This window comes from Somniosus microcephalus, unplaced genomic scaffold (genome assembly GCF_052327205.1).
Source record: "Somniosus microcephalus isolate GS21.2 unplaced genomic scaffold, FLI_Smic_1.0 unresolved_chr3, whole genome shotgun sequence".
NCBI lineage: Eukaryota > Metazoa > Chordata > Chondrichthyes > Squaliformes > Somniosidae > Somniosus > Somniosus microcephalus.
In genome coordinates, this window is record NW_028225181.1 from 70,149,361 (window position 1) to 70,163,346 (window position 13,986).

A 13,986-nucleotide genomic window follows, 5' to 3' on the forward strand; every position below is an offset into this window, starting at 1 on the left:
GGCCCCTCTAGCCTGCTCTGCCATTCAATGCGATCATGGCTGATCATCCAAATTCAGTACCCGGTCCCTGCTTTCTCCCCATACCCCTTGATCCCTTTGGCTTTAAGAAATATATCCAACTCCTTCTTGAATATATTTAATGAATTGGCCTCTACTGCCTTCTGTGGTAGAGAATTCCACAGGTTCACCACTCTCTGGGTGAAGAAATTCCTCCTCATTTCTGTCCTAAATGGCTTACCCCGTATCCTTAGACTGTGACCCCTGGTTCTGGACTCCCCGACCATCAGGAACATCCTTCCTGCATCGAGTCTGTCCAGTCCTGTCAGAATTTTAAAAGTTTCAATGAGATCCCCTCTCATTCTTCTAAACTCCAGCGAGTACAAGCCCAATCATCCCAAACTCTCCTCATACGTCATTCCTGCCATCCCAGGTATCAGCCTGGTGAATCTTCATTGAACTCCTTCCACGGCAAGAACATCCTTCCTCAGATAAGGCGACCAAAACTGCACACAATACTCACGATGTGGTCTCACCAAGGCCCTGTACAACTGCAGCAAGACATCCTTGTTCCTGTACTCAAACCCTCTCGCTACGAAGGCCAACATACCATTTGCCTTCTTAACCGCCTGCTGCACCTGCATGCTTACCTTCAGCGACTGGTGCACAAGGACACCCAGGTCTCGTTGCACTTCCCCTTCTCCCAATCTATTGCCATTCAGATAATAATATGCCTTCCTGTTTTTGCCACCAAAGTGGATAACCTCGCATTTATCCACATTATACTGCATCTGCCATGCTTCTGCCTAATCACCCAACCTGTCCAAATCATACTGGAGTTTTTCGGCATCCTCCTCACACACGCCCACCCTGCTTTGTGTCGTCTGCAAACTTGGAGATGTTACATCTAGTTCCCTCGTCTAGGTCATTTATATATATTGTGAATAGCTGGGGTCCTAGGACCCATCCCTGCGGTACCCCACTAGTCACTGCCTGCCACTCGGAAAAAAGAGCCATTTATTCCAACTCTTTACTTCCTGTCTGCCAACCAGTTCTCTATCCAAGTCTACCTTGCCCCCAATCCCATGTGCCTTAACTTTACACGCTAATCTCTTATACGGTACCTAATTGAAAGCCTTCTGAAAGTCCAAATACACCACATCCACTGGTTCGCCCTTATCTATTCTACCAGTTACATCCTCAAAAAATTCCAGTAGATTAGTCAAGCATGATTTACCTTTTGTAAATCCATGTTGACTTTGTCTGATCCTGTCACTGTTTTCCAAGTGCTCTGCTATTCCATCTTTTATAATGGACTCTAACATTTTCCCCACGACCGATATAATTCCCCATTTTCTCTCTACCACCTTTTTTGAATAGTGGGGTAACATTAGCTACCCTCCAATCCATGGGAACTGTTCCAGAGTCTATCGAATTTTGGAAGATGACCAGCAATGCATCTACTATTTCTAGGGCTACTTCCTTAAGTACCCTAGGATGTCGATTATCAGGCCCTGGGGATTTATCGGCCTTCAATCCCGTCAATTTCCCGAACACCATTTCCCTACAAATACTGATTTCTTTCAGTTCCTCCCTCTCATTAGACCCTATGTTTCCCGACATCTCTGGGAGGTTATTTGTGTCTTCCTTTGTGAAGACAGAACCAAAGTATGTATTTAATTGGCCTGCCACTTCTTTGTTCCCCATTATAAATCCCCCTGATTCTGACTGCAAGGGACCTATGCTTGACTTCACCAAGCTTTTTCTCTTCAAATATCTACAGTTAGTTTTTATGTTCCCTGAAAGCTTACTCTCATACTCTATTTTCCCCCTCTTAATTAATCCCTTTGTCCTCCTTTGCTGAATCCTAAACTGCTCCCAATCCTCAGGTTTACTGCTTTTTCTGGCCAATTTATATGTCCTCTCCTTGGATCTTATGCTATCTCTAATTTCTCGTTAGCCACGGTTGAGTCACCTTTTTTGTTTTATTTTTATGCCAAACAGGGATGAACAAATTCTGTAGTTCATCCATGCGATCTTTGAATGTTTGCAATTGCCTATCCACCGTCAACCCTTTGAGTAACATTCCCCAATCAATCCTATCTAACTCGCGCCTCATACCATCGTAGTTTCCTTTATTTAAATTCAGGACCCTAGTCTCGGAGTCAACTACTTCACTCTCCATCTTAATGAAGAATTCTATCATATTATGATCGCTACGCCCCAAGGGGCCTCGCACAACAAGATTGTTAATTATTCCTTTCTCATTACATAATACCCAGTCTAAGACGGCCTGATCTCTAGTTGGTTCCTCGACATATTGGTCCAGGAAACCATCCCGTATACACTCCAGGAATTCCTCCTCCACAGTATGTTTACTAATTTGGTTAGCCCAATCTATATGTAGATTAAAGTCACCCATGATAACTGCTGTGCCCTTATTGCACACGTCTCTAATTTCCCGTTAAATGCCATCCCCAACCTCCGCATTACTGTTTGGCGGTCCGTATAACACTCCCACTAACGTTTTCTGCCCCTTGGTATTTCTCAGCTCTACCCATACAGATTCCACATCATTAGAGCTAATATCCTTCCTTTCAAGTGTGTTAATCTTCTGTTTAAAAAGCAATGCTACCCCACCTCCCTTTCCTTTTTGCCTATCTTTCCTGAATATTGAATACCCCTGGATGTTGAGTTCCCAGCCTTGGTCATCCTGGAGCCATGTTTCCAGAATCCCAATCATATCATATCCGTTTACCTCTATTTGCGCAACTAATTCATCCACCTTATTACGAATGCTCTTCGCATTAAGACACAAGGCCTTCAGGCTTGTTTTTTTAACACTCTTACACCTTTTAGAATTATTTACTGTGGCTATGTTTTGATTTAAACCCTTGATTTCTCTGACCACCACCTTTGTTTTTCTCCTTCCTGTCTTTTGCTTCTATCCTTGTTTCCCTTTCCTCGGTCTCCCTGCTCAGGTTCCCAAACCACTGCCATTTTAGTTTAAACCCTCCCCCAGAGCACTAGCAAACACTCCCCCTAGGACATCGGTCCCGGTCCTGCCCAAGTGCAAACCGTCCGGTTTGTACTAGCCCCACCTCCCCCAGAACCGGTTCCAATGTCCCAGGAATTTGAATCCCTCCCCCTTGCACCATTCCTCTAGCCATGTAGTCATCTGAAATATCCTTCTATTTCTACTCTGACTAGCACGTGGCACTGGTAGCAATCCTGAGATTACTATCTTGGAGGTCCTATTTTTTAATTTACCTCCTAACCTATATTCAGCTTTTAGGACCTCATCCTGTTTTTTTACCTATATCGTTGGTACCTATATGCACCACGACAATTGGTTGTTCACCCTCCCCTTCCAAAATGTTCTGCCTGGTGGTCAACCATTCTCTTCCTGCCTGTGCAGCCTTTACCTGCGCTGTGACCAACTCCCTAAACGTGCTATCCACGATGTCCTCAGCATCGCGGATGCTCCAGTATGTATCCACTCACAGCTCCAGCGCCGCAATGCGGTCTGTCAGTAGCTGCAGCTGGATACACTTCCCGCACACATGGTTATCAGGGACACAGGAAGTGTCACAAGAATTACAGACACCCTATAAACTCCGCCGCCTCGCTCTTTATATCACCGCCGCCGCTCCTCACGGGAGAAACCGGGTAAAGGTGGGGACAGTGGGAAGGGAGTCAGTTCCCCGTCTCCATTGGAAGTTCAACGGCGCAGTCACACCAGGGACAGTCCATTCACCTGCTCCGTGTGTGGAAAGGGATTTGTTTGTTCATCCCACCTGCAAACACACCAGCGAGTTCACACTGGGGAAGAGACCATTTCAATTTCCTGACTGTGGGAAGAGCTTTAAAAGCCCCGGGCATCTGAAGGGACACCAGTGCCTCCACACTGTGGAGAGGCCATTCACCTGCTCCGTGTGTGGGAAGGGATTCTTGCAGTCCTCCACCCTGCTGACACATCAGCTTGTTCACACTGACGAGAGACCCTTTAAATGTTCTGACTTGTGGGAAAAGCTTTAAAAGCTCCAGGGAGCTGAAGAGACACCGGCTCCTACACGCTGGGGAGAGGCCGTTCACCTGATCCGTGTGTGGGAAGGGATTCGCTCGGTCCTCCAACCTGCTGGCCCATCAGCGAGTTCACACTGGAGAGAACCCCTTTAAAAGTTCTGGCTGTGGGAAAAGCTTTTAAAGCTCCAGGGAGCTGGAGACACTGGCTCCTATACACTGGTGAGAGTCCATTCACCTGCTCCGTGTGGGGGAAGGGATTCACTCAGTCATCCCACCTGCTGATACACCAGTGAGTTCACACTGACGAGAGACCCTTTAAATGTTCTGACTGTGGGAAGAGCTTTAAAATCTCGAAGAGCCTTAAGGGACACCAGCGTGTTCACACAAATCATCAAATCTAATAGCACGGAAGGAGGTGATTCGGCCCATCGAGTCTGTGCCGGCTCTTTGAAAGAGCTGTCCAATTTAGTCCCAAACCCCAGCTTTATCCCCAGAACTCTGCAAACTAGTCCTCCAAACAGTCAGGGGGAGATAGAGGAACAGATATGTAGGCAATCTCAGAAAAGTGCGATAATAATAGGGTAATAACAGTGGGGGATTTCAACTTCCCCAATATAAATTGGGACAGTCAGAGTGTGAAAGGCTTAGAGGGTGCAGAATTCTTAAAGTGCATCCAGGAGAGCTTTTTGAGCCAACATGTAGAAAGTCCTACAAGAGAGGGGGCGGTACTGGACCTAATTCTGGGGAATGTAGCCGGGCAAGTGGTGGAAGTGTCAGTAGGAGAGCATTTTGGCGACAGTGACCATAATTCGGTGAGATTTAAGGTGGTCATGGAAAAAGACAAAGACGGCCCGGAAATAAGGGTTCTAAATTGGGGGAAGGCCGATTTTAATATGATAAGGCAGGATCTGGCCAAAGTGGACTGGGAGCAGCTGCTTATAGGAAAATCCACATCAAAACAGTGGGAGACTTTCAGAAGGGAAATAGAGAGAGTACAACGCCAACATGTTCCTGTAAAGGTCAAGGGTGGGACCAACAAGCAAAGGGAACCTTGGATGACAAGGGATATACAAAAATGCATTAGAAATAAAAGGGGGGCTTTTGGCAGTTACAAAAGACTAAAGACAGAAGAAGCCCTAGAGGAGTATAAAAAGTGCAGGGGCATACTTAAAAAAGAAATTAGGAGGGCGAGGAGGGGCCATGAAATAACACTGGCGAGCAAAATAAAGGAAAATCCTAAGATGTTTTATAAGTATATTAAGGGCAAGAGGATAACCAGGGAAAGGGTAGGGCCCATTAGGGACCAAAGTGGCAATCTGTGTGTAGAGCCAGAGGATGTAGGCGGGGTTTTAAATGAATTTTTTGCATCTGTGTTCACTATGGAGAAAGACGATGCAGAGATAGAAATCGGGCAAGGGGACTGTGACATACTTGAACATATTAGCATCGAGAGGGAGGAGGTGCTAGCGGTTTTAGCGGGCCAAAAAGTGGATAAATCCCCAGGCCCGGACGAGATGTATCCCAGGCTGCTGTGGGAGGCAAGGGAGGAGATTGCAGGGGCTCTGACACTAATTTTCAGAACCTCTCTGGCCACAGGGGATGTACCAGAGGACTGGAGAACAGCTAACGTAGTACCATTATTCAAGAAGGGTAGCAGGGATAAACCAGGGAATTACAGGCCAGTGAGTCTAACATCTGTGGTGGGGGAATTATTGGAAAAAATTCTGAGGGACAAAATTAATCTCCACTTGGAGAGGCAAGGATTAATCGGGGATAGTCAGCATGGCTTTGTCAAGGGTAAATCATGTCTAACAAATCTGATCGAATTTTTCGAGGGGGTGACTAGTGGGGTGGATGAGGGAAATGCTGTGGATGTGGTTTACATGGACTTCAGTAAAGCTTTTGACAAAGTCCCGCATAGGAGACTGGTCAAGAAGGTAAGAGCCCATGGGATCCAGGGTGCCTTGGCGCGTTGGATCCTAAACTGGCTGAGTGGCAGGAGGCAGAGGGTGATGGTCGAAGGTTGCTTTTGTGACTGGAAGCCTGTGTCCAGTGGGGTACCTCAGGGATCGGTGCTGGGTCCCTTATTGTTTGTGATCTACATAAATGATTTGGATGAGAATGTCAAAGGTATGATCAGTAAGTTCGCAGATGACACGAAAATTGGTGGGGTGGTAAATTGCGAGGAGGAAAGCCTCCGGCTACAGGACGATATAAACGGGTTGGTCAGATGGGCGGAAAAGTGGCAAATGGAATTTAACCCTGAAAAGTGCGAGGTGATGCATTTTGGACGGACAAATAAGGCAAGGGAATACACAATGAGTGGTAGGACCCTAGGAAGTACAGAGGGTCAGAGGGACCTTGGTGTACATGTACATAGATCCCTGAAGGCAGCGGAGCAGGTAGATAAGGTGGTTAAAAAGGCATATGGGATACTTGCCTTCATTAGCCGAGGCATAGAATATAAGAGCAGGGAGGTTATGATGGAGCTGTACAAAACGCTGGTGAGGCCACAGCTGGAGTACTGTGTGCATTTCTGGTCGCCTCACTATAGGAAGGATGTGATTGCTTTGGAGAGGGTGCAGAGAAGATTCACCAGGATGTTACCTGGGATGGAGCGCCTCAGCTATGAAGAGAGGCTGGACAGGCTGGAGTTGTTTTCCTTGGAGCAGAGAAGGCTGAGGGGGGACCTGATTGAGGTGTACAAAATAATGAGGGGCATAGATAGGGTAGATAAAGAGGAACTTTTCCCCTTAGTGGGGGGGTCAATAACAAGGGGGCATAGATTCAGGGTAAGGGGCAGGAGATTTAGAGGGGATTTGAGGAGGAACTTTTTCACCCAGAGGGTGGTTGGAATGTGGAACTCAATGCCTGAAAGGGTGGTGGAGGCAGGAACCCTCACAACATTCAAGAAGCATTTGGATGAGCACTTGAAATGCCATTGCATACAAGGCTATGGACCAAATGCTGGAAAATGGGATTAGACTGGACAGGGATGGATGGGCGGCGCAGACACGATGGGCCGAAGGGCCTCTTTCTGTGCTGTAAAACTCTATGACTCTATGACTCTTCAAGGACATGTCCAACTACTGTTTGAAAGTTCCTGTGGAACCTGATTCCAGCATCCTTTCAGATGGTGCGTTCCAGATCTTAACAACCCTCTGTGTGAAAACAATTCTCCTCATTTCCCTCTAGTTCTTTTAGCAACTATTTTAAATCTGTGACCTTTGGTTACCGACCCACTTGCCAGAGTGAACAGTTTCTCCCTACTTGCTCGATCAAAACCCCTCATCATTTTGAACACCTCTATTAGGTCTCCTCTTAACCTTCTCTGCTCTAAGAGGAACAATCCCAGCTTCTCCAATCTCTCCACATAACTGAAGTCCCTCATCCCTGGTACCATCCTGGTCAACCTCCTCTGCACCCTCTCCAAGGCCTTGACATCCTTCCTAAAGTGTGGTGCCCAGAACTGTACCCAAGACTCCAGCTGAGGCCAAAGCCCTGCAGCTGTACAACACCCTGGTTAGACCACACCTGGAGTACTGTGAGCAGTTCTGGGCACCACACTTTAGGAAGGATATATTGGCCTTGGAGGGAGTGCAGCGTAGGTTTACCAGAATGATGCCCGGACTTCAAGGGTTAATTTACAGGGAGAGATTACACAAATTAGGGTTGTATTCCCTAGAATTTAGGAGTTTAAGGGGTGATCTGATCGAAGTTTTCAGGATATTTAGGAGAACAGATAGGGTAGATAGAGAGAAACTATTTCTGCTGGTTGGGGATTCTAGGACTGGGGGCATAGTCTAAAAATTAGAGCCAGACCTTTCAGGAGTGAATTGAGGAAACACTTCTACACACAAAGGGTGGTAGAAGTTTGGAACTCTCTTCCGCAAACGGCAATTGATGCGAGATCAATCGTTAATTTTAAATCTGAGATTGATAGGTTTTTGTTACCCAAAGGTATTAAGGGATATGGGCCAAAGGCGGGTGTATGGAGTTAGGTCACAGATCAGCCATGATCGCATTGAATGGCGGAACAGACTCGAGGGGCTGAATGGCCTCCTCCTGTCCTATGTTCCTAACTAGTGATTTGTAAAGGTTTAGTGTAACTTCCTTGTTTTTGTATTCAATGGCCCTATTTACAAAGCCAAGTATCCCACACACTTTCTGAAACCTCACCAACTTGCCGTGGCACTTTCAAAGATTTGTGAATATGGACCCCCAGGTCCCTCTGCTCTTGCACCCCCTCAAAATAGTCCCATTTAGATTATACGGCCTCTCCCTGTTGTTTCTCCCAAAGTGCATCACTTCACACTTATCCTCATTTAATTTCACCTGCCTTGTGTCTGCTCATTTCACAGTCTGTCTCTGTCCTCCTGAAGTCTGCTACTACTATGCTCACTATTTACTACGTTGCCGAGTTTTGTATCATCTGTAAACTTCAAACTTGTACACCTATACCCAATCCAGGTCAGTTATATATAACAAGAAAAGCAATGGTCCTAATCCTGACCCCTGGGGGAACCCACTGCATACTTCCCTCCAGTCAGAAAAACATCCCTCAGCACTGCTCACTGTCTCCTCTCCCTCAGCCAATTATATACCCAAATTACCATCAGCCCTTGAATACCATGTGCTTCTCTTTTCCGAGTAGGTCTCTTGTGTGGTACTTTATCAAATGCCTTTTGAATGTCCATAAGAACATAAGAAATAGCAGGAGTGGGCCATTCGGCCCCTCGAGCTTGCTCCACCATTCAATAAGATCATGGCTGATCATCGATCTCCATATCCCATGATTCCCCTAGAGTCCAACAATCTATCGATCTCAGCCTTGAATATACTCAAAGACTCAGCATTCACAGCCCTCTGGGGCAGAGAATTACAAAGATTCACAACCCTCTGAAATTCCTCCTCATCTCAGTCTTAAATGGCCGACCCCTTATCCTGAGACTGTGCCCCCTAGTTCTAGACACTCCAGCCAGGGGAAACAACCTCTCAGCATCTACCCTGTCAATCCCCTTCAGAATCTTAATGTTTCAATGAGATCACCTCTCATTCTTCTAAACTCCAGAGAGTATCGGCCCATTCTACACAATCTCTCCTCATCGGACAGCCCCCTCATCCCAGGAATCAATCTAGTGAACCTTCGTTGCACTGCCTCCAAGGCAAGTATATCCTTCCTTAGATAAGGGGACCAAAACTGTGCCCAGTACTCCAGGTGTGGTCTCACCAAGGCCCTGTACAATTGGAGCAAGACTTCCTCACTCTTATACTCCAACCCCCTTGCAATAAAGGCCAACATGCCACTTGCCTTCCTTATTGCTTGCTGTACCTGCACGCTAGCTTTCTGTGTTTCTTGCACGAGGACACCCAAATCTTTCTGAACACCAACATTTGAAAGTTTCTCACCATTTAAAAAATATTGTTTTTCTATTTTTCCTACCAAAGCGAATAACCTCACATTTCCCCACATTACACTCCATCTGCCACCTTACTGCCCACTCACTCAGTCTGTCTATATCCCTTTGCAGAGTCTTTGTGTTCTCCTCACAGCTTACTGTCCCACCTAGCTTTGTATCATCAGCAAACTTGGATACATTACACTCGGTCCCTTCATCTAGGTCATTAAAGTAGATTGTAAATAGCTGAGGCCCCAACACTGATCCTTGTGGCACCCCACTAGTTACAGCCTGCCAACCTGAAAAAGGTCCGTTTATCCCTACTCTCTGTTTTCTGCCTGTTAACCAATCCTCTATCCATGCTACTATATTACCCCCAACCCCGTGAGCCCTAATCTTGTGTAATAATGTTTTATGTGGCACCTTGTCGAATGCCTTTTGGAAATCCAAATATACTACATCCACTGGTTCCCCTTTATCTACCCTGCTAGTTACATCCTCAAATAACTCTAATAAATTTGTCAAACCCCATTTCCCTTTCATAAAACCATGTTCACTCAGCCGAACCATGTTATGATTTTCTAAGTGCCCTGATACAACTTCCGTAACAATGGATTCCAGCATTTTCCCAACGACTGATGTCAGGCTAACTGGCCTGTCCTTCCCTGTTTTTTCTCTCCCTCCTTTCTTGAATAGCGGTGTTACATTTGCGACCTTCCAATCCGCTGGGACCGTTCTAGAATCTCGGGAATTTTGGAAGATCAAAACCAATGCATCCACGATCTCTTCAGCCACCTCTTTTAGAACCCTAGGATGTAGGCCGTCGGGTCCAGGGGATTTGTCGGCTTTTAGTCCCATTAGTTTCCCTAGTACTTTACATTAAGTTCCTCACCCTCATTAAACCCTCGGTTCCCCACCATCTTTGGTGTGCTTTTGTGTCTTCTACTGTGAAGACAGATACAAAATATTTGTTTTAACGTTTCTGCCATTTCCTTATTCCCCATAATAATTTCTCCTGTCTCTCCCTCTAAGGGACCAACGTTGTCAGCTAGAGCTCAGTTGGCAGCTCATTATCAAGATGTTGTAAATGTTCTTAATCTTCAATAAAGTATATTTATTAAATAAAAGTTGGTAGCTCACTCGCCTCTGAGTCAGAAGGTTGTGGGTTCAAGTCCCACTCCAGAGACTCGAGCACATAAAGCTAGGCTGACACTCCAGTGCAGTGCTGAGGGAGTGCTGCACTGTCGGAGGGGCCGTCTTTCTGATGAGACGTTAAACCGAGGCCCCGTCTGCCCTCTCAGGTGGATGTAAAAGATCCCATGGCACTATTTCGAAGAGGAGTCGGGAAGTTATCCCGGAGTCCTGGCCAATATTTATCCCACAACCAACATAACAAAATCAGATTATCTGGTCATTATCACATTGCTGTTTGTGGCAGCTTGCTGTGCGCTGCCACATTTCAACAGTGACTCCACTTCAAAAAGTACTTCATTGACTGTAAAGCGCTTTGAGACGTCCGCTGGTCGTGAATGGCGCTATATAAATGCAAGTCTTTCTCTACTTATGCTACTCTCTTCCTCTTTGATGCTTTTGATTTAATTTTTAAACATTTAAGAAATTATTGCAGTGACAAAGGCTGTCTCTGAAACTGCAGGAAATTTGTCTTTAAATAAGCTTTTTAAAAATGTATTATTTTAAAAATTTGCCAGGCCCGCAGTCTGCGGCCCCTCTCCCAGATTCCAGCCCCAGCTCTGTGCTGCCTGCGGCCCCTCTCCCAGATTCCAGCCCCAGCTCTGTGCTGCCTGCGGCCCCTCTCCCAGATTCCAGCCCCAGCTCTGTGCTGCCTGCGGCCCCTCTCCCAGATTCCAGCCCCAGCTCTGTGCTGCCTGCGGCCCCTCTCCCAGATTCCAGCCCCAGCTCTGTGCTGCCTGCGGCCCCTCTCCCAGATTCCAGCCCCAGCTCTGTGCTGACTGTGGCCCCTCTCCCAGATTCCAGCCCCAGCTCTGTGCTGCCTGCGGCCCCTCTCCCAGATTCCAGCCCCAGCTCTGTGCTGACTGCGGCCCCTCTCCCAGATTCCAGCCCCAGCTCTGTGCTGACTGAGCTGCTCTCACCTGGGGACAGCGCGTCACAATCGGCCCCAGGTCACCTGAGTTGGAGAGGAGGCCCCGCCCCCTTGCCGCGCCAGCATTGGTGGGCGGACCCGGGCCCGCCCTCTTCCTATTGGTCAGAGCTCCCGTCAGTCACAGGCCGGGCCGGCCTCCATCTTCCTCTGATGACGTCACAATCGGGCCCCAGCCTCAGCGCCGGGTAGGAAGGTCCCGCCCCCTAGCTGCGCCGCCATTGATTGGAGGACCAGGCCGCCCAGTTCAGTCCTCCCAGCTCAGCCCTCTTCCTATTGGTCAGCGCTCCCGTCAGTCACAATCACCTTGCTCCGGCTCACTCCGCCACAGCTCGCGGTTCAATCCGCTCCGTCCGGTGTCCGCGGAGGCCCCGCCCGCCCCGACTCTCAGGTTTGGTTTTCTCGTATTTTACTTTATAATCTCACTCTCCGCTCCCCCCTCACCTCGATTTAAATCGATTCCCAAACACTTTACTTTATCCGGCCGCTGATTCCGCCTCTTCCCGGGCCCGGCCTTCCGTCTGCGCTCTGCAGGCCCCGCGCAGGCGCACTGGCAGTCTCGTTTTCTGGTCGGGCCGAATGAGCATGCGCGGCCCCGCCCCGCCACATTTAAAGACACACCCACCCCCTCCACATTTAAAGGGACACCCAACCCCTCCACATTTAAAGGGACACCCACCCCCCTCCACATTTAACGGGACACCCAACCCCTCCACATTTAAAGGGACACCCACCCCCTCCACATTTAAAAGGACACCCACCCCCTCCACATTTAAAAGGACATCCACCCCCTCCACATTGAAAGGGACACCCACCCCCCTCCCTCCACATTTAAAGGGACACCCGCCCCCTCCACATTTAAAGGGAGAACCACTCCCTCCACATTTAAAGGGACTCCCTCCCCCCTCTCGTGCGTTCTTCTGATTAAAGGGACAGCGACAATTCCCCCGGCCACCGCACCTTAGCAAGGATGTGAAAGACCTTGAGAGCAGGAAGAGGTTTACGCACTCATCCGATCATGGCTGATCATCCAAATTCAGTACCCGGTCCCTGCTTTCTCCCCATACCCCTTGATCACTTTAGCCTTAAGAAATATATCCAACTCCTTCATGAATATATTTAATGAAGTGGCCTCCACTGCCTTCTGTGGTGGAGAATTCCACAGGTTCACCACTCTCTGGGTGAAGAAATTCCTCCTCATTTCTGTCCTAAATGGCCTACCCTTTATCCTTAGACTGTGTCCCCTGGTTCTGGACTCCCCGACCATCGGGAACATCCTTCCTGCATCTAGTTTGTCCAGTCCTGTCAGAATTTTATAAGTTTCAATGAGATCACCTCTCATTCTTCTAAACTCCAGTGAGTACAAGTCCAATCGACCCAATCTCTCCTCATACGTCATTCCTGCCATCCCAGGTATCAGCCTGGTTAATCTTCGCTGAACTCCTTCCATGGCAAGAACATCCTTCCTCAGATAAGGCGACCAAAACTGCACACAATACTCAAGATGTGGTCTCACCAAGGCCCTTTACAACTGCAGCAAGACATCCTTGTTCCTGTACTCAAAACCTCTCGCTACGAAGGCCAACATACCATTTGCCTTCTTAACTGCCTGCTGCACCTGCATGCTTACCTTCAGCGACTGGTGCACAAGGACACCCAGGTCTCGTTGCACTTCCCCTTCTCCCAATCTATTGCCATTTAGATAATAATCTGCCTTCCTGTTTTTGACACCAAAGTGGATAACCTCACATTTATCCACATTATATTGCATCTGCCATGTTTCTGACCAATCACCCAACATGTCCAAATCATCCTGGAGTTTCTCGACATCCTCCTCACAGCACACACGCCCACCCAGCTTTGTGTCATCTGCAAATTTGGAGATATTACATCTAGTTCCCTTGTCCAGATCATTTATATATATTGTGAATAGCTGGGGTCCTAGGACCGATCCTTGCGGTACCCCACTAGTCACTGCCTGCCATTCGGAAAAAGACCCGTTTATTCCAACTCTTTGCTTTCTGTCTGCCAACCAGTTCTCTATCCAAGTCAATACCTTGCCCCCAATCCCATGTGCCTTAACTTTACACGCTAATCTCTTATGCGGGACCTTATCGAAGGCCTTCTGAAAGTCCAGATACACCACATCCACTGGTTCTCCCTTATCTATTTTACCAGTTACATCCTCAAAAAATTCCAGTAGATTAGTCAAGCAGGATTTACCTTTTGTGAATCCATGTTGACTTTGTCTGATCCTGTCACTGTTTTCCAAGTGCTCTGCTATTACATTTTTATATCGGACTCTAGCATTTTCCCCACTACCGATGTCAGGCTAACCGGTCTGTAATTCCCCGTTTTCTCTCTACCACCTTTTTTGAATAGTGGGGTAACATTAGCTACCCTCCAATCCATGGGTACTGTTCCAGATTCCATCGCATGTTGGAA

At 47.6% G+C, this 13,986-nt stretch overlaps 1 protein-coding gene across 1 annotated transcript in view; it reads right to left on the reverse strand.

Moving 5' to 3' along the window:
- The window catches only part of LOC147091915 (uncharacterized), a 290,506-nt gene that overhangs the window by 223,087 nt on the left and 53,433 nt on the right, over positions 1 to 13,986 (reverse strand). The gene's annotated exons all lie outside the window — the stretch shown is intronic.